The 24,897-nt window shown below is 36.8% G+C and overlaps 1 pseudogene; it reads left to right on the top strand.

The window, feature by feature from the left end:
- The first annotated feature begins 1,348 nt into the window (after positions 1-1,348).
- On the top strand, positions 1,349-1,849 carry LOC143591859 (ethylene-responsive transcription factor ERF026 pseudogene; annotated as a pseudogene).
- The last annotated feature ends 23,048 nt before the right edge of the window (positions 1,850-24,897 follow it).

Below are 24,897 nucleotides of genomic sequence, written 5' to 3'. Positions count from 1 at the left end.
CTTGATAATAATAATAATAATAATAATAATAATAATAATAATAATAATAACCGTACTTATAACTCAAAAGACATAAATATACACGTACATGATCATAAATATTTTCTACAATGATGCATGCATGATTACGTACATGTACTATACAAGTATGCAACAAATTATATAGTATCTACCTCACCTTTTCAACGTTATGAATTTAAACCGACAGTATATCAAGTTCATTCTTGGCTATACACATTTTTTTGAAATTAAATCAAGAAGGTAGCATGATATAACAAAATTTTATTATAAGGTATGTTGGGTTACGTTAAGTAGTCACATCCCACTTTCATGCAAGACTTAATGTGTCCGATTGATTTATGAACTTAATAGAGCGAATACTTAAAATATTTCAGCATCTACTTTGACCACAATACATTAGATGAGAACGCATAAAATACGACATGAGTATATATAAAATTATAAACACAAAACAAGACCGTGGATGGAGCATGGGGAATGCTATTTTAGAGTTTGAGAGCAAAGTTGCTTCAGGAACATGTAACAATAAGATAACATACAGTTTGAGATGCATTTTAAATATTTTCTATTTTTCTATATTCAGTTGGTCTGATGATTTTAATGTTATCACTTATCAGACCATTTTGGGTGATTAGTGATTCACTTAGGTTCAAATAAGAAATTAAAATATAAATTGATACAAGTTAGGAGGTGTAAATAAATACACATTTAATGAAGATTCTTCTAATTTATAGTAACATGGTATTTGGCAATCCACTACTAGTAATTACATTGGTTATAAAACTACCAAGTTTAGCTATGACGGTTATATAGCTACTGGCCGATTATATAACCACCGATGGTAGTTATGATGATTATTAACCACCTCTATCCAATCCCTATATGTAGAGGTCATCTAGCTGTCTCTCACGAAAGTCACACAAATTTACACTTGTTGTTGTCAGAAGTTTGAGTTTTATCCATTTCCCAAATTACTGTATTACTCTCGGGAAGTGTATCACGACTATCAAATTATTCAAGCTTTATCTCCAATCACCAACATATCCTATTGTCTGACGTTGCATAACATCATATTATTATATAACATAACTATATTACTAAAAAATAGTTGTAGGATAAAATATCCTGTCCAAGCTCTTTACACTATATCCATCCACACCACTTTTTGTCTCTCTGTACGTAAATAAATATTAATGCTTATAAGTTATAACTACTGACTCTGCATATGCCTCCAACATCCCCTAACGTTCGTTACCTAGCTAATCAACCTTCAAAACCTGTTTCTTAATCAACCACTCGATACTTAATTATAACATACAAAAAAACCATGAGCACCTCCTCTAAAACCCCCAGTCCTACATCAACCAGAAAACACCCTACATACCGCGGAATACGGTGTCGTAGCGGGAAATGGGTGTCAGAGATACGCGAGCCACGCAAAACCACTCGTATCTGGCTCGGGACGTACCCCACTCCTGAGATGGCTGCTGCCGCCTATGACGTGGCAGCGCTGTCACTCAAAGGCGGCAGCGCAGAGTTGAATTTCCCTGACCTTGCCAGGTCATATCCGTTGCCGCCTTCGCTGGAGCCTGCCTTCATCAAGAGTGCAGCGGAGGCGGCGGCAGGGCTGGTGAAATGTTTGGATGAGACGACTTGTGTCAGGCAGACAGGTGGTGGAGAGTTTGTTGATGAAGATGCTTTATTCGGTATGCCGAATTTGTTGATTGATATGGCTGATGGAATGATGATCAGCCCGCCGCCGGAGGTTAGTAACGATGGTTCATCGGTGGTGGATTCTTCTGGTTCTGATAATCTATGGAGTTATTAATTATATTTAGGTATTTATTTTGTAAACAAAATGGAGTGTACGTGACAAGTAGTATATATGCATATCGCATAATATTGCATGCATGGTCAAATTAGATGACTGTGTTGAGTATATGATGAGTATACAAATTTTATCTCATGTATATGCATGAATGTGTGAAGGTCGTGTATTATATGGTGCTTGGTTGAGTGAAATGAAGTTTAATTAAAGTATAAAAATTCTATAATTAAGTATGGTTTGTATTATAATGTGGTGAGATATTTGGTTATATATCAGTTATTTACGAAAAACTTCACTAAACGGTAGACAAAGTGTATTTTTAAAAAAACACCTCACCTTATGCTCGTTTCATCATTTTGTTATTTTTTCTTGAAATATTACACTTTTAAATTAAATGACCCAAACAGAAATATATGAGCCATAGTTAATATTTTTTTGATTTTTTTAACTCGACTTAAAGCGAGCTAGCAGTACATTATATAAAATAGTTATCGCTTTATACTCAAAAAACGAAACTGACAACGAAATTTTCGTTTTGTTTACACATACAACATTACAACGTGCTTGTATCTAGTGCACTAGATATATTTGCTAGCATTTTGTTTTGATGCACTTAATGATGAAATCCCTTTTTGTGAGTGGTTTCTTTGTTCACATGCGATTTCTTTGTTTCCGGTGCACGTTCACCCATATGTTTCCTGAGTTGACGTATGATCGTATCATTTCGTTCGTGTGGGGAAAAATAGGTCAAGTTACACCGGGTCAGGTTAGAAAGAGTCGGTTAAAAAAAAAAGACGTAGGGTGTGTTTGGCAAAAAGCTTTTAGGAGTTTTTAGGGGCTTCAAGCTTCAAGCTTTTGAGAAAAAGCTTCTATCTAACAAAAAGCCTTGTTGGTTCAATGGGCTTGAAACTTTTGTATTAGGAGAAAAAACTTTTTTTCTAAACGCTACTACTATTAGCGTTTGAGAAAAAACTAAAAGCTTTTACAATTGAATTTACAATTTTGGTATTTGAACTTTCATCAATTTTTGTTAATTTATATAATAGTTACATATTGTACCCTTATCTAAAACTAACTACCCCCATGACTCTTTAAAAGTCCATAATTTTTTCACACGTTAATATTTTTTTAAACACATTACATCATAAAAAAGAGTATTTTATTCTCTTTAATTTGAGTATGATATTGATATACTTCTTTACCGGTTACGATTGGCAACAAGTCGAGTCAGAAGAGCTCGGGTCATGTGTAAAACCAAATTAGCGTCGGAACGAGTTGATAGAAAAGGGTTAATTTAGTTTAGTTCGTGTCGGTACGGTTTTGGGTCAAAAGGGGCCAGGCCAGAACATGTTTCAGATTAAAAACGGTGTCGGGTCGGAAAAGGTTTCAAATCAAAAGAGGTTGTTTTAAAAAACTATCTATTTGAAATTACTGTATATTTTAGTTTTGTTTCTTGATTTTCGCCACGATTACACGCTTGCTGTCTTTGCACAAAGTATACGTCTGCATTCGGGTTATGCGTGCACTACCATCAAGTGAATCACGTACTGACACTGATTATGCGGTTGATCTCAGGTTGCGTGCGCACTCCGCCACACCGCGCTGGTACCCAATTAATTTTATTAAAAGCTCCAGCTACTCTGCCAAATATCTAAATATATCTAAAAAGCTCCAGCTACTCTGCCAAACACCTAAATTTATCTAAAAAGCTACAGCTACCAGCTTCCAGCTTCTAGCTACCAGCTACCAGCTTTCAGCTTCCAGCTATTTTTGCCAAACATACCCATAATTGTGGCAAAAAACCAAAGTCCTAAAATTATGATTTCATTTTAACTTTAAAGTAATAATAATATAGCTACAGACAACCAACTCAAAATAACAAATACTTTAACCGCACAGAAGTTTGGCGAGCTAAATCATTAAGTAACCAGTATTAGCTATTAGCGTTGTTCATCATTCAAAAAATTAAAAAGGTTTAGCTGTCTAATGAGATTGATTTAATTCATAAAATTTATACTTTACATGATCACATGATGCATATAAATATTAAGTGTTCAATGGCTTCTATTAAAAATAAAACTACTCAATTTTTTTTTCTTAATTCCACATGGAACTTGTATGAAAGTAAAGGAGGATGTGACGCTTATAAAAGGGACCTTCACCAGTTGGAAAATAGACCGTTATGTATTTGTCATTTAAATAAATGCAAATGTGCCTAAAATCGAATTTTTCGATACCAACTTGTTTGCGTCAATTTGTTTGGGCTAATACGTTCAAGTGTGGGTTACAATTTACAACTATTATGTTTGCGTGAACAACTGAACAAGCATAGAGTTAACATTACAAGTGACAAACTGATTAAATTTTACCACTAGAAACGGATATGTCACATGTGAACGTGTAGATATTTTCTCGTAAGCTTTGTTTTCAAGTATAAACTTGTAATGGCACAAGCTCATTTTTTCTTAAATAAAGTTGTTAGGTTTCTATATTATTAATAAAAATAGTATTTTGTAGAAATACCAACTGTTTTATAATATTGTATAATGTAATTTTAAATTGCTTATTTTCAGTACTACCAAATTACAAGATATATACCCAATTTACTTTTGCAAATCATTTTTGTTAGTTACTTTGCTTTATTGTATTACATCAAATTTTATATTTTAAAATTGTAGGAAACGGTTCGCGTATAAAAATAAAACACTTTTAATAAAATGATTACAATACAAGTAATAAAACCTATCTAGAAAAACAAGTAAATTACAATACGAATTACACCAGAAAAAATCAAAATTACAATACAATTGAAATAAAATAATGCAAGAAAGGTGTATAAGAAGAATGGTGTCGTAGTCTTTGTAGCCGAGGATCGTGTTTTACACAGGGCCCTTAAAACAAATTCCGGGTCTCTCCCCGTTTTGTTTCCCAGGGTACAACGGCCTAAGCAATATGTACTGCCGGGGAGGGCTCTAGCACCCAAATAGTACCTTAAAAAAATGATGAAGATGATCAAGAATGTTGAAATTCTTTAGGAAGAAAGTTAAAGAAAACACAAGAGGGAATATGTTATGTGGTGTGTCTTCAACCAAGGAGCTCCCTTGGTATTTATACTAGTAGAAGATTGAAACCATTCAACCATCACTAATGACAAAATTGAAACACTCTAATCAACATTAACCAACGCATTTAAGTTTTGACCAAAACTTAATGACATGTTGAATGGTCTTGACTAAATCAAAGGTGTTTCAACTAATCATGTAATATAAAAGAATTCAAAATTAAAAATATTTTATTTACACAAAAAATTTTCCAACAATCCCCCACATGTGAAAATAAAACTCATTCATTTCCACACATTTTCTAACAATGCCCCACATGTGAAAACAAAACTCATTCATTTTCACATTAAGATCAATCCATACATGCAAGTTTATTAGATTCAATTCAACGGTTGGGCATTGCAGGATAGGTAGGTGTTACCCTTTGAACCTTCCTTTGTGAAGCATACTTAGTTTCCTAGCAGTGTGTAGACACGATGTCTTTGAACATACCCCCATTTATGTAGACGACAATACACTTCACACAACACTCTCCCTGGTCTGGCCAACCCCTCACTGTCGTGTCCTATTATGATCCTGGAACACTAGCCTGGTTCTGTGAGAGCTCTAGTATTTTGCCCCAAAATCCATTCGAACCGACCCTAGTTCTCTCTCACATAGGTGATTCTCGCTCGAATCATTAAAAGCAATAGGTTTGTTGATTTCCACAAATCATTAACCTTTATTATGCTTATCTTTACAACATGTGTCACTGACTGGAATGGACTAGGACGCGCGCACATGCAATGCCCTTTAGTTTGGTTTGGGGTACTCCCCCACAGTGACCACCCTTGGTTTCATGATTAAGTTGTCCTATTAAACCTAGATCTTGGGATCTCCAGTCAACTAGGTTAGGTTTCCCTCATGTCCTCTTTTCCCATGGGCTTTAGTCCTATTCCTTTTGACGACTTGTTAACTAACTCTTTGCTTAAGCCTTTTGTTAACGGGTCTGCAATGTTATCTTTTAACTTCACATAGTCAATCGTGATAACACCCGTTGTGAGTAGTTGTCGTACCGTGTTATGTCTACGTCGAATATGCCTTGATTTGCCATTGTACATCACGTTATGGGCTCTACCAATCGCTGATTGATTGTCACAATGTATGCAAATAGCCGACAAAGGCTTTGGCCATATTGGAATATCTTTCACAAATTGACGTAGCCATTCCGCCTCTAGTCTCATTCCACAACTTGATCTCTCATCAACCCTCGGGTTGTTAGATCCATAGACATTATCTTTGACTTTGTAAAGTCAACAACGATAATTTGTAATTGAGATAAGTTGTTTTAACGTGTTGTTGGCTCATAAGTCATTCTTGCCATTTGTCATTCCTAATACTATAACTCATAATCTCTACCTAGATCTAGTTACATCGTTTAGTCTTTAGAATTACATGAAACGCTCTTCATCATGCCTTTGGTAAACTGTATCAGAAATCTACCAGGATTCTGAATGTTACCAATTGGCATCCAAGTCTAATATTCTAGATAGACTTGTTATGACATTGTGTACTCCACTTGGTCACATGTTTGCAATCTTTAATTGGATTACCAACATCCTTATTTCCAAACATTCCACATTCTTATCAAATTGCAAGTTACCCCCACATTTAAGTCTTATTAGATAAACTTATCCAATCACTAAGAGGGGTAATGAAAGGTTCTCCCTTTAACGCGAGGATTGAGAAAGCATTCTCAAAGACCATTTCAACATACCATACTGGGTTGTTTCTTAAATGGCTTATCCCCCACATTGCTTGCACTTTGATCCAGTTTAGGCAAATATGCCTTAGTGTGAGTTTCCCACATTTACTAGCGTATGAGTTCTCCTTATGATCTAGTTATCCCGTTTTGACTTAATGAAGTTATACTTATGGTTTAGCCCATATAAGAATTCCTTCTTGTGTGTACCCATATTATGAATGTTTCTAAGTTAATTTAATCTCCGCGAAGCATATAAATTAACAAGTACTAGTCTAGAATGCTTTAGACTACAATACTTTAGCATGTGAACTGAAGATGCATCATTCTGATTCTTCACAGCCTCAAGAGATACCACATTATCTCTTGCCAACATTCATATCTTGGTTTAGACAAATTAATGAGACTTTATTCATCATCCCAACACCTTGGTATTAGGAAAGTCTCAAAAGTTAAAGTACGTTACGCAAACATACTTAACTTAATTAGTCAAATTAAGATATATACTTTTGTTCTCCAAAAGCTTTACCATTTACTCATAAGAACTTCAAACATGAGTCTTAAAACGAGTTAGTTTGGTGAACACATTCAACATAATGAATGTTACCCGTATAAGATCACTAAAGTTTGAAATATAGTCAAGTATATTGAAAATCAAGCAAGACAATTGCATGTGCCTAAAGTGATTTATACATTTCCGTTGTTTGTTTCGTTGAAACCATGTATTGGGATACTCTCCCAAAAAGAAGGATAAATCCTCCACATAGTTCAAACAACATTGATGGTGGTAGACGCAACCACAAATCCATCGTTATTGTAAGTCTCCTATAATAAATCACACACAGTTTATTAAAGTCATTTACAATAATAACATATATTTCTTTCATATGTTATAATTCACAAATGTGAATCTTCACAATGTTGAGTACTCATCACATGGTGTGTGATGTCTCATCCTTGACATTTAATCATGGTGACAAGTCACAAATTGTCTTTGTGCAAATATCTTCTTTCACTATTCGTTATACTATAAACATTTGATTAATTTCTATGTATGGGTTATCCGAAGATATTGAACCCAAACAATATTTGAAAGTAAATCAATAAACTGCTATAATTCAACGAGTATCCATCTCTAGTAAGCTTACTGGAAAATATTATACCCTTTTGAGACGTTTGGGAACATATAAATTAACTCTCAAAATTAGGATACTTAATGTAGATAACCCAGTTCTACATTTTTTTATTGATGTCCAACGACCATCAATAAGTATCATGCTTCTCTTAGCAAGAAGATAGGTCTTTATTTTGAATCATTTTTCATAACAGAATATATGCTTCAAACAATAAGAACTATCCACGAACACCAAATGTCCACATGATTTCATAAATCTCCGAAATCGTTCCCATGATGTCTTCAAGTGATACAATTAGACTCCCCCGCACAAGAGCTCTATGCAATCACAACATCACTCATTTGAGGTTCTCCCTCAGTGGTACTCCCACATTGAACAAATATTAACTACACACACGTAGTTACACTTGAACAGTTTAATTTGTTCACAACAACATCAAGTTGTTTAAAACCGTTCTAACACCTTTGGGTTAATAAAAATTATTATGTAACATGCTCGTTATAATATTTATGCAACTTCTAACCTGCTTGTTAGAATATTTAACCGGTTTGACAAAACCATTTTTTAAGACCCTTTGGTTTATACAATAAACCGTGTCTAACACGCTCGTTAGAAAATTAAACGCTTTAAACAAAGCGTATTGAAGCCTTTAAATCATTTCTAACACGCTCATTAAAAATAAAATAAACATTTATACAAAACGTTTTTATAATTTTGGTTTTACAAAATCGAACCCTTCTAACATGCTCGTTAAAATATTAACCGATTTCTTATACAAATATAATTGTTTCTAACACGCTCGTTAGAGAACATAAATGCTTAGACAAAATGATTTTCAAGGCCTTTGGTTTATAAAATAAATTGTTTCTAACACGCTCGTTAGAGAACATAAATGCTTAGACAAAATGATTTTCAAGGCCTTTGGTTTATAAAATAAATTGTTTCTAACACGCTCGTTAGAAAATAAGATGTTTTATACAAATATAATCCTTTCAAACACGCTCGTTAGAAAATATAATATATTTAGACAAAACCATTTCTAGGCGTTCGATTTATAAAATAAACTACTTCTAACCCGCTCGTTAGAAAATCTAACCCGCTCGTTAGAAAATTAAACACTTAGATAAAACGTTTCTTAACTTTGGTTAATATAAATTAACCATTTCTAATATGCTCATTAGAAAATTAACGTTTAGATATCAACGCTTTAAAACTTTAGTTTATAATAAACCGTTTCTAACACGCTCGTTAGAAAAGTTAAATATTTAGATAAATATTTTAAGGCTTCGATTTATAAAATAATACGTATTTAACACTCATGTTAAAACCGTTACATTTACACAAAACATTCATTTATTTTATAATATTAACCTGTTTCCAACGCGTATGTTAGAATGTCAAACGTTTACAAAACATTTTAACCAATGTGGATTAAGAAAATACACAATTTTTAACACGCTCATTAGAGAATAAAAGTGTATAAGCCTTTATTATTTAACAATAATGATATTTTCTAAATGTTTGTTAAAACTAAACGTACGCAAACGTTTTATGGTTTAGAAAATATTTTTTCTAAGATGCACATTAGAAAATACATGTTCCAAAACATTTGAAACCAATATTATTTAGCAAATAATAATTTCTAACACGCCTGTTAGAAAGATAAAATGTTGACAAATGTTTTATTATATGGGTTTTTCAAAAAAATACCTTTTTCTAACATACTCATTAAAAAAAATTAAGTGATTCAAAATGCATTTTGAAACATTTACATATTTTTATATATGATTCGACTTAACGAAACATAACCAAAACCCATAAACTCGAATGTGTTTAATCAAAACAGTCATTTTCGGATTCTATATTGTTTTCCAATAGTTAATCCGACTCATTTTTATGCATACATGATTTGTTTGAAAAAATTATAACGAAAGTTTTTCAAATAGACATATATTTTTAACCATTATGATAATCCAATATCCTCATATTGTTATTACTTGAAAATAATAGATTGTTCTAAGAATTCAAGATCCTCAGATTCTTAAAATAACGTTACTCGATTACAATGATGTCATTTTTTCTGAAAAATAAATTATGCTAAGTTAGTTTTTCAGAAATACTAATAGTGGTCGCTCCCACTAAATAAAAGTTACGCAAAACTTTTTAATCAGAACACTCGAATTAACCCATCGACGTGTTCTAAGTCCAACTTTGAAGGGACCAAACAATGGGTTTTTCCAAGAGTTTAGCGTTAAAAAATCCGAATTGTAACCGGTTTCCGTTTCCACAAAGTAGCTCCTTTGAATATAAACGAAAAAAAATATTTTTTAAAAACACAAGCGCGTGAAACAAAACTAGTTTGAGTCACATGAGAATATTTTGAACACACGAACGGTGATTTTTAAAAATTTGTTTTAAGATTGTAGGAAACCATTCGCGTATAAAAATAAAACACTTTTTAATAAAATGATTACAATGCAAGGAATCAAACCTATCTAGGAAAGCAGGTAAATTACAATACGAATTACACCGGAAAAAATTAAAATTACAATACAATTGAAATAAAATAATGCAAGAAAGGTGTAGAAGAAGAATGGTGTCGTAGTCTTTGTAGCCGAGGATCGTGTTTTACACGGGGCCCTTAAAACAAATTCCGGGTCTCTCCCCGTTTTATTTCCCAGGGTACAACGGCCTAAGCAATATGTACTGCCAGAGAAGGCTCTAGCACCCAAATAGTACCTTAAAGAAAATGATGAAGATGATCAAGAATGTTGGAATTCTTTAGGGAGAAAATTGGAGAAAACACAAGAGATATACTAAATGTAAAACAACCATTCTCTCAAGCCCTTTCATCATCAAACCCTATGTATATTATTAACTTTTTTACAATAAAGAAAATTAAAATTAAAAACTAAATATTAAAAAACAAAAAATGTAAAACAACCATTCTCTCAAGCCATCAGATTGCTTTATTTGTAAATGAATGCTTCTCAAGCATTTGACCCGACTTCACGGGTAAAGGTCTCATCAACTCCAGATAGCTCTTAAACGGGTTATAACATCTCATTATATTAAAAATTAATCTCATCAAATAGTTGATATGAAAATCCTATAAAATATGGATATACTAAAAATTAATATCCTATTTTATTTAAAAAAAAGATATTATTTATAATTAAGAAACAATTTTATAATAAAGAAAAAAAACGGGTAATAGGTATCACCAAACTCATATAGCTTTAAACCGGATTATAACATATCATTTATTTGTGAAACTATTTCATCATCAAACTTCAAGTATATTAATTATTAACTTTCTTACAATAAATAAAATTAAAATCCAAATATACATATATAAATATTAGAAATGAATAATGTAAAACAACCCCGTAATACGGGGGATAAAATCTAGTTACTTTTATATATAATTCTGATTGTGTAACATTTAACTAATATGTGGAAGTAAGAAGTCGAGAAACAAGAGATTTAAAGCAACATAATTCCTTTAGAAAGAATATTACCTGGCATATACCTCTCAAGAGTCCAAAGACCATATCCACCTATAAAGCATCACCTTTATCTTGTTCTTCACAAACAAATCGAATAACTACTTCAAGAATCTCACTCATCAAGAACCTTTGCACACATACAAGAATATCCATGGCATAAACCGATCGAACCACCTTAATTGTAACTCTTTATTTCTAAAAATCGTAAGAGTTTTGAACCATAGTCGTGTGAGTAATAAACGAAGCAGTTGTAGGGCTTCTCTCCTTTGACAGGCAATTATTGAAATCATGATTCAAGATTTCACTTGTGTTGTATGCATGAATCGAGGGTTTAAGAAGTTATCTGCCAAAGGAGAGTTGCCCTGCAACTAGTTTGTTTAATTTTAATTATAACACATTAACACGAATGTTTTTGAAGGCTTCGACAGGTGTGTTAATTAAGGTATGATCGTATGTCATTTTACTATTTTTCTCATTCTTGTTAGGTTTCCAATAATCCTCAAGCTCCTTATTTCTTTTACATGCATGAGACACTTTTAATTCCTTGAAGAACTGTTATATATTACCATAGTTTGAATTGAACGTGGAGTTGATTCACACGTTACCCATCATCCTATCAATGTTTCGTATTATAGGGAGGAGAAAATCAAATCAAATCAAAACAAAAAAAAGGCTGAGAACGCCGAGACCCGCATAATGTACTTGTACATTTTGTTCTAAGTGTTATACAATAGAATACGTAGGCGGGTACATAACTGCCTACCCACTAATTCATTAAATCATTAATGCATTTGGTATGTTTGATTATTGTTGCAAATTGAATCGTGATTTATAATGAAATTAAGAACAAGATAAAACGAAGATCAAGTACTATTGATGATCAAAACAAAAAAAAAACTAATTACAGGGATAAAATAGAATGAAAGATAATGAAATGTACAAACCCTAATTGAGGTCTATTTATCCCCAAATTCACTCTAACGACTAAAAACCAATATCTTTCAAGATCTATAAGTCTAGTCCCTGATGTTACAAACATTTAACACTAAGTAACCGAACTAACCAATGACTATAGAAATTACATCTTCAACCCCTGTAGTATAATCCAGCTAACACATTCCAAACACTATTATAACTATTAGCTTAAATAAACCCTATCTTGTAACATTTTATAGCCTATCTTTTAAAATTTTATAGCCTAAGTTAAAGAGATTCAATCTTTTAAGCTCAACGTTCCATCATTAATTAATCAACTTCACATTATGACCTTTTTCTTTTTTATAGGTTCTAACAATCTTACCAAATAGATCCAAAAACGAGCATAGCCATTTCTAAACTGAGTCAAGCGGAACTCAAGCTCAAGTTTTCTCATTAGTTTAAAACTCAAGTCGGCCTCAGGCTTGCCTTGACTCGGCTCGGCTTGTGAACAACTCTAGCCACACATGATAAGTACTTGTGCATCGCCCTTATATACGTGCATCACACATATACTCATTAATGCATACGTAAAAACTATCATGTTGGCATGTTGCATGGTGAACAATGGTCAATGGAGTTGTACTTCTCACACAACAATAATCTTTAACCGTTGGTCAGTTACAAGCACAGGCCATTAACCAGTGACGAACTCAGGAAAAATTTGATAGGGGTCGGAAGAGTGTCGATGTCAAAATTTTATAAGTGTCGAACGAGATTTTAACATATAAAAACCTTAAAAAATTCATAGGAGTCGCCTGAAACTTACAGCTTTGATGTAGGTCCGCCACTGACATTAACCAATAATTTGATATTTCGCAAAATCATACACGTCTTCAGTTAAATGAGTAGTGATCTAGATGTTACAAATCAACCACGAACAAATAATCTTGTAATTCAGTAGGCTTTTTAGCAAACCTCCTCACATCATAATAATTCTCTTTCCATATAGTTTTTTTTATGGAAATTCTCAAAATGACCCAAAGAAAAAGAGAAATTCCAAAAATGGCACACGATTTTGAAAAACCCCTCAAAATGGGCATTCCTAATTCCATCTTCACGATAAAATTCAATGACCTATAATATACCGACACGTGTATTTGAGAGCTACGTGTCATTATGTTACTGGCCGTTGAATCTTTATCGATGACTTTAAAATTTATACATATAGTTCAAATTGCAAGATTTTTTTTATATAATTAGTGCCTTTATATAGAAACTACATTGAACGTTACGTATGTAACACCCCGACCGATGGCGGATTATACATCGGGGCGCCACGTATTGTTTCATTACTCGTGACACTATTTGGGTGTCAATATTTAATAAATACATTTTCATTGCGCATGCGCAGAACACAAGTCGTAAAGTAACATAAATCATATCATAACTCAAAATATTCAAATAACATAATTTGTCTTGTTACATTTTAATCTAGGTCCAAAGAAAAAGAAAACATCCTACGTGTCCTTGAGATTCCCAAAAGCAGCTACAGCAAACCTGAACATGTGTTAAAATAAAACGTCAACACTTGCGTGTCGGTGAGAAATCAAGTTTAATAGATATAAATAGATAATAATAAACACTGCGCGCAACATGTGCCTAACTGGGGTTTAACATAGGGTGTAATCAGATTGTGATCAAGCCTAAATAGATCATAGCTCATAGTTCAATCCGTGCTCCCAATCGAGCACAAAAACGAATAATCATACGTGCATGTGTAAACAAAACAAGAAAACCGTAAACGATAGGTCTCCCGTGTTCATCTAATGGATCCATGAAAACTTCGGAATAGGCCGAACAAAGCGGTTAATGATTCACACATACAAATAAACAGCCAAGTAAACGTCCATAACACATGGGGTTTTGCGCACATAAATTTCATAAACAAGTTTAAGACTCAAGTTGTACGAACACATGAACATCCCAAAACGTTAAAAATAAAAGGGGATTAAGTACGAGATTACTCACCTGTAAACGGTGCGATGAAAGATAATGCAAGAACCAACTTTTAAACAAGCACAAGTTAACCTATAAATAAGAGGTTATTGGTTTAACGATTGGTTTTTTTATGTCTTGAATATATGCAGTAAGTATCGATTTTTGTTAGTTAAACAAATTAAAACTAAATATATATATATATTTATAATTACCGAGATCTGGGCAGAACAGAAGAGAAGACGGAGGCAAGAGAGTGGTGGCGGCTGAGGAACTAGGGCAGAGAGCAAAGGGAGAGAGATTTTGGGAGTGTTTAAGTGTAGTGTGTGTAGTGTTAATAAACAAGAAAATAGCTTAATTTATAGGAAAACCCAAGGGAACACAATCCTTTAAAAAGGGGAAAAGATCTTATCAAATCAAGCAAAAGATATTAAAAAGCACAAGAAAACAAAAGCAAAAGATATTAAAAGATATGCCGGCAGCTGCAGGGGATGGGGAAAAGCTGACAGGTTACAGATCAAAGCATGGGAGGTGTCAGATAAAGCACTGTTCAAGGCATGCAAAAGAAGATTTCAAAATATTATGTCAGTCACTTTTTCTGTCAACCAATAGGATTGGTGCGCATGCTGCGCCGAAAGTGGCTTTTCGGACAGATGTCGGAACTGACCTAAAGTGCTCATACAAAAGATAAGGTATTTCAAAAGCAAACAGGCTGACCTAAACTGAAGAAAAGACTTAAGGTCTAGCGCGAGAAGGCTCGAGCGCGCGCGAGGGCGAAGGCAGACAGAGAACAATCCTTAGCGCGTCGCGGGAAGAACTACAATCCTTAGCGCGTCGCGGGAAGAATTATAATCCTTAGCGCGCCGCGGGAAGAACTACAATCCTTAGCGCGTCGCGGGAAGAACTACAATTTTTAGCGCGTCGCGAGAAGAACTATAATTCTTAGCGCGCCGCGGGAAGAACTATAATCCTTCACGCGCCGCGGGAAGAACTACCATTCTTAGCGCGCTGCGGGAACAGTTCGCCTCGCGTAATGCAGGAACAGATGGTCTTCGCGCAGGCTTCCTTGTAAGGAGTCTGGCGCGTGGAGCTGCGCAGACATCCTTAGGCGGGAAGAACCAAAGGATAAGCAAAGAGTTAAGAGAAAAAGGGTTCAAGGCTTAAGGGTTAAGCAGAGGGGCGGGACGGCGACAAGAGAGAAAAGGAGCGGGAAGGAATTATTATTATTAGTAAGTAAAAAAAATATATATATATAATTTATTTAATGTTAAATTTACAAAGATTAATAATCAAATTTAAAATCATAAAAAGAATCGGATTCGAAAACGGGTACCTGGGTCGGGTCGGATTGGGCAGTTGTCACAGTCTCCCCTACTTTAAGAAATTTCGTCCCGAAATTTATCTCGAAGTAGGTTGCGCAGAGAAAAGGTGCGGGTACTTGATCTTCAACTGATCTTCCCTTTCCCAAGTGAACTAGGCTCCGCGCTTGGACTGCCAACGAACTTTGACAATAGGTTTGCGACTGCGCTTGGTTTGCTTTACCTCGCGATCCATAATCTCAACAGGCTTTTCAACGAAATGCATAGACTCATCAACTTGAACTTCATCAAGTGGTATGTGGAGGTTCTCGTCAGCTAAACATTTCTTGAGATTGGATACATGGAAAGTTGGATGCACATTGCTGAGCGCGGGCGGCAGGTCCAGTTTGTAGGCAACTTTTCCCACTCTCGCGAGAATCTTGAACGGACCAACATAACGAGGTGCAAGCTTACCTTTCTTCCCAAAGTGGACAACACCCTTCCAGGGCGACACTTTGAGGAGAACAAGATCACCAACTAGAAATTCGAGAGGCTTCCGCCTGCGATCTGCGTAACTCTTCTGTCGGCTTGTGGCAGTCAGCAGATGATCACGGATCTTGGCGATTTTATCGGTTGTCTCTTGAACTAGTTCGGGTCCTGTGATTTGAACTTCACCCACTTCGTTCCAACAAATCGGTGAACGGCACTTTCGACCGTAAAGTGCTTCAAATGGGGCCATACCGATGCTGGAATGATAGCTGTTATTATAAGAAAACTCGATCAGAGGTAGGTGTGAATCCCAATTACCTCCAAAATCAAGAACACAAGATCGAAGCATATCCTCAAGGGTTTGGATTGTTCGCTCAGACTGTCCGTCAGTCTGAGGATGATATGCAGTACTCATGTCCAAACGAGTTCCTAACGCAGATTGGAGAGATTTCCAAAAGCGAGATATAAAACGGCCATCGCGATCGGATATGATGCTCAAGGGAGTACCATGACGGCAGACAATATCTTTGACATAAAGATGCGCAAGTTGTTCAACACGGTAGGTTTCACGAATGGGCAGAAAGTGGGCAGACTTGGTCAATCGATCCACTATTACCCAAATGCTATCATGTTTGCTTGCGGTCAAGGGTAACTTGGTGATAAAGTCCATTGCTATACTTTCCCATTTCCACGTAGGAATTTCAGGTTGTTCGAGCAAACCAGATGGGCGTTGATGTTCAGCTTTTACCTTAGAACAAGTTAGGCATTTAGCTACGAACACCGCAATATCCTTTTTCATACCAGGCCACCAATAAGAAAGGCGCAAATCTTTGTACATTTTGTCAGCACCAGGATGAACGGAATACCGAGATTTGTGCGCTTCACTCAGTATGACAGAGCGAAGATTCTCATCATTGGGGATCCAGATGCAATTGAGATAACAGAGAATTCCATTCAGGTTAGGGACTAGATGCGCTTCTGCACCACACGCTAACTCGGCGCGTAGGTTGCCTTTGCTGATCGATGCGCGCTGCGCGTCGCGAATGCGCGATTCAAGATCGTTTTGGATCGGCGCGAAATGAAGCTGCGTGCGCGGCAAGATACAGTTGAGTTGACTGGGTTTGCGGCTGAGTGCATCGGCTACCACATTAGCCTTTCCAGGGTGATATCGGATCTCACAATCGTAATCGCTGATGAGTTCGTTCCATCGGCGTTGTCTCATGTTAAGTTCCTTTTGATCAAAAATATGCTGAAGGCTTTTATGGTCTGTGTAAATGATACACTTAGTCCCATAGAGGTAGTGTCTCCAGATTTTTAAGGCAAATACAACTGCACCAAGTTCGAGGTCGTGAGTCGTATAATTCTTTTCATGAATTTTGAGTTGCCTTGACGCGTAAGCCTCACCTTGCCTCGTTGCATAAGTACACAACCGAGACCTTGGTTGGAGGCATCACAATAAACGACAAAGTCGTCAGTACCCTCTGGTAACGCTAGAACAGGAGCTTCGCACAACAATTGCTTGAGCGTTTGAAAGGCTTCTTCTTGCTTCGAGCCCCAAATATACGGTTTGCCTTTGTGCGTTAATGCTGTTAAAGGCAAGGCGATTTTTGAGAAGTTCGAAATGAATCGCCGGTAGTAACCGGCTAAGCCCAAAAAGGAACGGATTTCGGTAGGAGTGGATGGTGCAATCCAGTTCTTGATTGCTTCAATTTTGGACGGGTCGACATGAATACCCATCTTGTTTACAACATGACCAAGAAACTGTACTTCGTTCGACCAAAACTCACACTTGGAGAGTTTGGCATAGAGTTGTTCGGTTCGAAGCTTTTGCAACACCAACAGAAGATGTTGTTCATGCTCGGCCTTGGTTTTGGAATACACCAGAACGTCATCGATAAACACGATCACGAATCGGTCCAAGAAAGATCTACACACCCGGTTCATTAGATCCATGAAAACAGCGGGTGCGTTGGTTAAACCGAAGGGCATGACCAAGAATTCAAAATGACCGTAGCGGGTTCGAAAGGCAGTCTTGGGAATATCTTCTTCACGGATACGCAACTGGTGATAGCCAGAACGGAGATCGATTTTGGAGAAACAAGAGGCACCTTGGAGTTGATCAAAGAGGTCGTCAATACGCGGTAAGGGATACCGGTTCTTAATGGTGAGCTTGTTCAGCTCGCGGTAATCGATACACATGCGAAACGATCCGTCTTTCTTTTTAACGAACAACACCGGAGCACCCCAAGGCGAAGAGCTAGGGCGAATGAATCCTTTATCGGTCAACTCTTGAAGTTGACTTGCTAATTCTTGCATTTCAGCGGGTGCAAGTCGATAAGGAGATTTGGCTACGGGGGATGCACCAGGGACAAGATCAACACGAAACTCGACTTCCCGAGCGGGAGGTAAACCAGAAAGATCATCGGGAAAGACTTCAGGAAAGTCACGCACGATGGGGATTTCAAAAAGTTTCTTCTTTCCTTCATCGGGTTTGACCACATGAGCTAAGAACGCGACACATTTCTTCCGCAAAAGTCTTCGGGCTTCAGAGCACGACATAAGTTTAAGACCATTAGATGGTTTCTCGACGTAGATATGAAGATCTTGACCATTTTCCCGAGGAATGCGAATCAACTTCTTGGCGCAGATTACTTCGGCGCGATTTTGCGACAGCCAGTCCATTCCAATAATCACATCAAAACTTCCAAGAGGCATGGGAATGAGGTCGATTAGAAAATCATGCTCATTAAGGTTAAGCGTGCAATCTTTGATCACGGAGTTTATTAAAATAGTTTCACCATTAGCCAATTCAACTGAAAAGTTTTCGTTTAAGTTCTTTCGCGGTCGCGCAAGTTTTTGTTCAAATGCGCGAGAAATAAAACTTATATCGGCGCCAGTATCAAAAAGTATAGATGCAAATTGTCCGTTAAGTAAAAATGTACCATTAACCACGTCATTATTCGCTTGCGCTTGGTGCGCGGTTATATTAAAAGCTCGTCCGCGCGCCACTTGGTTTGAAATTTGGTTAACCGGATTAGCTTGCGTAATTTGTACTTGCAATCTCGGTCACGCGTTCCGGAAATGACTGGGGTCACCGCAGTTATAGCACGACCCGGGTCGTGGATTAGGGTATGTTGGTTGTGGGTTTAGCGGGTAAGTTGGTGGTGTTTGCGCGATTGGGTTGGCGGGAAGGACTCTACAGTTCTCAGCAGTGTGACCAGTACGGCCACATCGGTTACATTGTCGACACGGGACTTGAGTTGGATGGTGAAGTCTACAGGTTGGGCAAAAGGGTTGGTTTCCTGTGTAAGGTTTCTTAGTTGACGGGGCAGGGAGTGCGGGATTGGTTAAGGCATAGTTATGGACTACAGGGGGTGTTGGGTAGGTTGACAGTGGGTTAGGAGCGTATACTAGAGGTTGGTAGGCGGGTTGCTGGACAACGAGCGGGTTGGTAAGCGCGTAGGCTTTGCGCCTGCGCTTGAGGTTGTTACGGTTTGAGGGTTCTGGCTTGGTTTCTGTTGGTTCTGGGACAGTCTTGGTGAGTTTGGTCTTTTCGGCTCCCCGCAGGAACAGGGTTCCTGCCCTGACATGGTTGTCGCTGAGCACAGCGGCCAACTCGATGGCGTCAGAGAGGGTTGCTGGATTCCTGGCCCATACAGAATCTTGAATTTCCATGGGGAGACCCCCAAGAAACTTCTCGATGGCTCGGCGGGAAGGGGTAACTAGGTGTGGGACAAGCAAACTTAGTTCGTGGAAGCGCGTAGCGTACTCGCGCGCTTCGCCACTGTACTGCTTCAAGTTCCAAAATTCCTCCTCAAGGCGCTTTATTTCGTTGGGAGGGCAGAATTCTCTAGTCAAAAGTTCCTTGAATTCCTCCCAGAGCATGCTAGAAGCAGCCTCTGCGCCACGCGCGTGAGCTACTCTGTTCCACCAAGTAAGCGCCCTTGATTCTAGGACACTTGAGGCGTATAAGGTTCGTCGGTCTGGAGGGCATTGGGTATGGAGGAAGGTGTTCTCAATTTTCTCGAGCCATTGGAGCATTACGGTGGCTCCTTCAAGCCCTGTGAATTTCGGAGGGTTACCCGCATTAAAGGATTTAATATTGTATCCGGAGGAGTTGGTATTATTTTGGTTTAAGGCTTGGGCTATTGCGGCGGCCATTTCCTGGGAACGTTGCTGCCTACGTCTGCGCGCGGCCTCTCTCCTCTGATAACGAGCTGATAGCGGAGGCATTCTATAAAAGTTTTAGTTTTTGTTAATATTTTGGTATGGGAAATCGTTTGAGCGCAAAGTATATCGTCGTAAAGCTTGTTTCGCGGAGTTAAATGCTATCAAATTTTGAAGTATAATATGAATTTAAATGCAAACTTAATACAGGTAATGAATTCGAATTGAAAATCGACAATTCATGCATCACCATGACTTTCCGAATCCCCAATTTAAAATATCGAGTAAATGAATATTGGAGATTGACAATTCATGTATCACCATGACTTTTCAAATCTTCAATTTAAAACATAAAGTTAATGGGGATTGAAATTCAACTATTCATGTATCACCATAACTTTTCGGATTTTCAATGCTAAATCCCAACAACAAACGAATATGTAAGTAAAGAAATAAATTGAAATTTAACAATAAAAATCGAAAGATCGCGAATAAAACACGAAATCATGTGCTGCGTATGCACAAGCATATTTTATAAATATCGAGTAATTAACAATTAGCGCGCAAACATGAGATATTTCTCACGCGCGAGAAGGGACTCTTAGGTATTCTAGGTCGTTACGTCTAACCACCTATCCTAAAGTCACGGAGCTCTGATACCAATCTGTAACACCCCGACCGATGGCGGATTATACATCGGGGCGCCACGTATTGTTTCATTACTTGTGACACTATTTGGGTGTCAATATTTAATAAATACATTTTCATTGCGCACGCGCAGAACACAAGTCGTAAAGTAACATAAATCATATCATAACTCAAAATATTCAAATAACATAATTTGTCTTGTTACATTTTAATCTAGGTCCAAAGAAAAAGAAAACATCCTACGTGTCCTTGAGATTCCCAAAAGCAGCTACAGCAAACCTGAACATGTGTTAAAATAAAACGTCAACACTTGCGTGTCGGTGAGAAATCAAGTTTAATAGATATAAATAGATAATAATAAACATTGCGCGCAACATGTGCCTAACTGGGGTTTAACATAGGGTGTAATCAGATTGTGATCAAGCCTAAATAGATCATAGCTCATAGTTCAATCCGTGCTCCCAATCGAGCACAAAAACGAATAATCATACGTGCATGTGTAAACAAAACAAGAAAACCGTAAACGATAGGTCTCCCGTGTTCATCTAATGGATCCATGAAAACTTCGGAATAGGCCGAACAAAGCGGTTAATGATATACAAATAAACAGCCAAGTAAACGTCCATAACACATGGGGTTTTGCGCACATAAATTTCATAAACAAGTTTAAGACTCAAGTTGTACGAACACATGAACATCCCAAAATGTTAAAAATAAAAGGGGATTAAGTACGAGATTACTCACCTGTAAACGGTGCGATGAAAGATAATGCAAGAACCAACTTTTAAACAAGCACAAGTTAACCTATAAATAAGAGGTTATTGGTTTAACGATTGGTTTTTTATGTCTTGAATATATGCAGTAAGTATCGATTTTTGTTAGTTAAACAAATTAAAACTAAATATATATATATTTATAATTACCGAGATCTGGGCAGAACAGAAGAGAAGACGGAGGCAAGAGAGTGGTGGCGGCTGAGGAACTAGGGCAGAGAGCAAAGGGAGAGAGATTTGGGGAGTGTTTAAGTGTAGTGTGTGTAGTGTTAATAAACAAGAAAATAGCTTAATTTATAGAAAAACCCAAGGGAACACAATCCCTTAAAAAGGGGAAAAGATCTTATCAAATCAAGCAAAAGATATTGAAAAGCACAAGAAAACAAAAGCAAAAGTTATAAAAAGATATGCCGGCAGCTGCAGGGGATGGGGAAAAGCTGACAGGTTACAGATCAAAGCATGGGAGGTGTCAGATAAAGCACTGTTCAAGGCATGCAAAAGAAGATTTCAAAAGATTATGTCAGTCACTTTTTCTGTCAACCAATAGGATTGGTGCGCATGCTGCGCCGAAAGTGGCTTTTCGGACAGATGTCGGAACTGACCTAAAGTGCTCATACAAAAGATAAGGTATTTCAAAAGCAAACAGGCTGACCTAAACTGAAGAAAAGACTTAAGGTCTAGCGCGAGAAGGCTCGAGCGCAGCGCGAGGGCGAAGGCAGACAGAGAACAATCCTTAGCGCGTCGCGGAAAGAACTACAATCCTTAGCGCGTCGCGGGAAGAATTATAATCCTTAGCGCGCCGCGGGAAGAACTACAATCCTTAGCGCGTCGCGGGAAGAACTACAATTCTTAGCGCGTCGCGAGAAGAACTACAATTCTTAGCGCGCCGCGGGAAGAACTATAATCCTTCGCGCGCCGCGGGAAGAACTACCATTCTTAGCGCGCTGCGGGAACAGTTCGCCTCGCGTAATGCAGGAACAGATGGTCTTCGCGCAGGCTTCCTTGTAAGGAGTCTGGCGCGTGGAGCTGCGCAGACATCCTTAGGCGGGAAGAACCAAAGGACAAGCAAAGAGTTAAGAGAAAAAGGGTTCAAGGCTTAAGGGTTAAGCAGAGGGGCGGGACGGCGACAAGAGAGAAAAGGAGCGGGAAGGAATTATTATTATTAGTAAGTAAAAAAAATATATATATATAATTTATTTAATGTTAAATTTACAAAGATTAATAATCAAATTTAAAATCATAAAAAGAATCGGATTCGAAAACGGGTACCTGGGTCGGGTCGGATTGGGCAGTTGTCACAACGTAGGTTTTTGTCACATAGATAAAGAATAATCACCCGATAACTATCAGCAACAAAACTTCTTTTGATACTACACGGGTAAATGGGTGTTGCATGAGTCCTGAGGCTTACTGGTATACTCTAGCCCCCAACATAAATTAAGATGACATTGCATTTTAAATGTGGATTAAACCACTTCCCATTTGTGTTTAATTTATTAAAAAGGGTCATGGATTATGCTCTGTAAGCGTTAAAAGGCAAAAAACCATATATTAAATTAAAATTAATAGAAGTGAGATGGAGTTAAATGAATTAAAACATTTCTTTTGGGTGAAATGGGGTGAAAGAAAGAAAATGAGTGAAGTGATGTTTACGTGAAGTTAAGAGTGGTTAGAGTATACCCCATAACCTGAATGCTCTTGATCGCATACAACAAGCATTTGCAAATGCATTTGTTGGATTAATTAGAATAGATCGCGACCGTGTATGTCATAGGTAGACTTGATTTTTCTATGACATATATATACTTAAAACTATTTATGGCTACGTTAAATAAAAACTGACAACATTATTAGAGCATTCTCAGCCCATTCCTTTAAAATATGTGATGGGATTTGTAAATTACATGGTATGGTTATGAGTGGTTGTGAGTATGAGAGAGAGAAAATGTTATAGGGGAAAGTTAAATTTGGGGTTTCACTGTTCATACCGTATAATTTTTTAATATTTTCTAAAAGTGGTTGTGAGTGGAGAAAAGAGAAAAGATAATGATAAAGGTATAAAAAGTATTGTTTAATTAAACAGGAGAGGGAAAAAACAGTGATTTTTAGTGTAATTATATGATACATATGGATATAGGGTAGAGAATGGGTTGGGAATGCTCTTACAAATTTTAAACTTCAATAAATTAAAATCACTATAGTCGAAATTTCAAATTTGTACCCGTTAGACCGTTAAGTGTCATAAAAATGTGTAAATACTTACAACTAGGTTATAAAATTTAATAAATAGTATTAAGCTAAATGTATAATAGTCAGTTAAGTTTATTACTAACAAAAAGATTTAGATACAAATTCATTATTTTGAACCAACTTTTTCCAGCCAAAACATTTCGAGCAAAATAAATAGGGAATACAAACCCAAAATTTCGAGCAAAATTTCAACCATAAATGACAAACCGAAAATAGCGAATGCGACATACGGACCCGAAGTGAAAAAATCTGAAAACAAACGTCTTTTTTAAATATGAAACCTAACCGTTTTCAAAAACTCAAGATCGTACTCTGGGCTTTTTGAACCAATTTTGGCTGGGTCTAGACCCATATTCTTGCTAAAAGCCCTAAGCAAAACCAAACACAAGATATAAAACATAATAAAGTAACTTTCATAAACAAAACAAAATATTTACAAAAACGAGATGAATGTAGAGGTCAGGATGCCATTTATTTACATGCATTACAACTTCCACCATTTTTATCATGGCAATAAGCAGCAGCTTCACATTCACATTTATTTCACCAAACATATCATCATGCATGCATTCAAACCCATAAAACACAAAACATCATTATTTACAGGTCAACAAATCATAAAACTCGTTTATTAGACCCAAACCCGTCCGTCCTCTACTCGGGTCGATACGTCACCAAGTCCGGGAGATGCGACTCGTGGAGCTTCTTGATATCGTTTGCGGTTACTTTAGTTGATTCCAAACTTAGTGACTTCATGTTCTTTAGTTTTGTTAAACCAGGGCCGGCCCTTGGGGGTGGCAGGGTGGTCGACGGCCACAGGCCCGACACCCCGCTAGGCCTGAAATTTTTTTTTTTGAAAAAAATTATATGTGTTTTTATTAAAAACAATATGTATACTTAATGTTTAAACACAATTACATAATCACTAGCTTGGTCTAGTGGCAAATGGTTATTACTTACAATCAAGAGGTTGTGGGTTCTAACCTCATTTAATACATCTTAATATTTTTTATATAAAAGTTTTTTACACAACCCAAATTATAACTAAGTAAGCACATATAA

Source organism: Bidens hawaiensis, unplaced genomic scaffold (genome assembly GCF_021521415.1).
Source record: "Bidens hawaiensis isolate Kalapana, Puna unplaced genomic scaffold, B.hawaiensis_p1.1 tig00040103_1, whole genome shotgun sequence".
NCBI classification, from domain to species: domain Eukaryota; kingdom Viridiplantae; phylum Streptophyta; class Magnoliopsida; order Asterales; family Asteraceae; genus Bidens; species Bidens hawaiensis.
The sequence above is the reverse complement of the archived record's forward strand: the minus strand, read 5'-3'. Positions and strand labels throughout refer to the sequence as shown.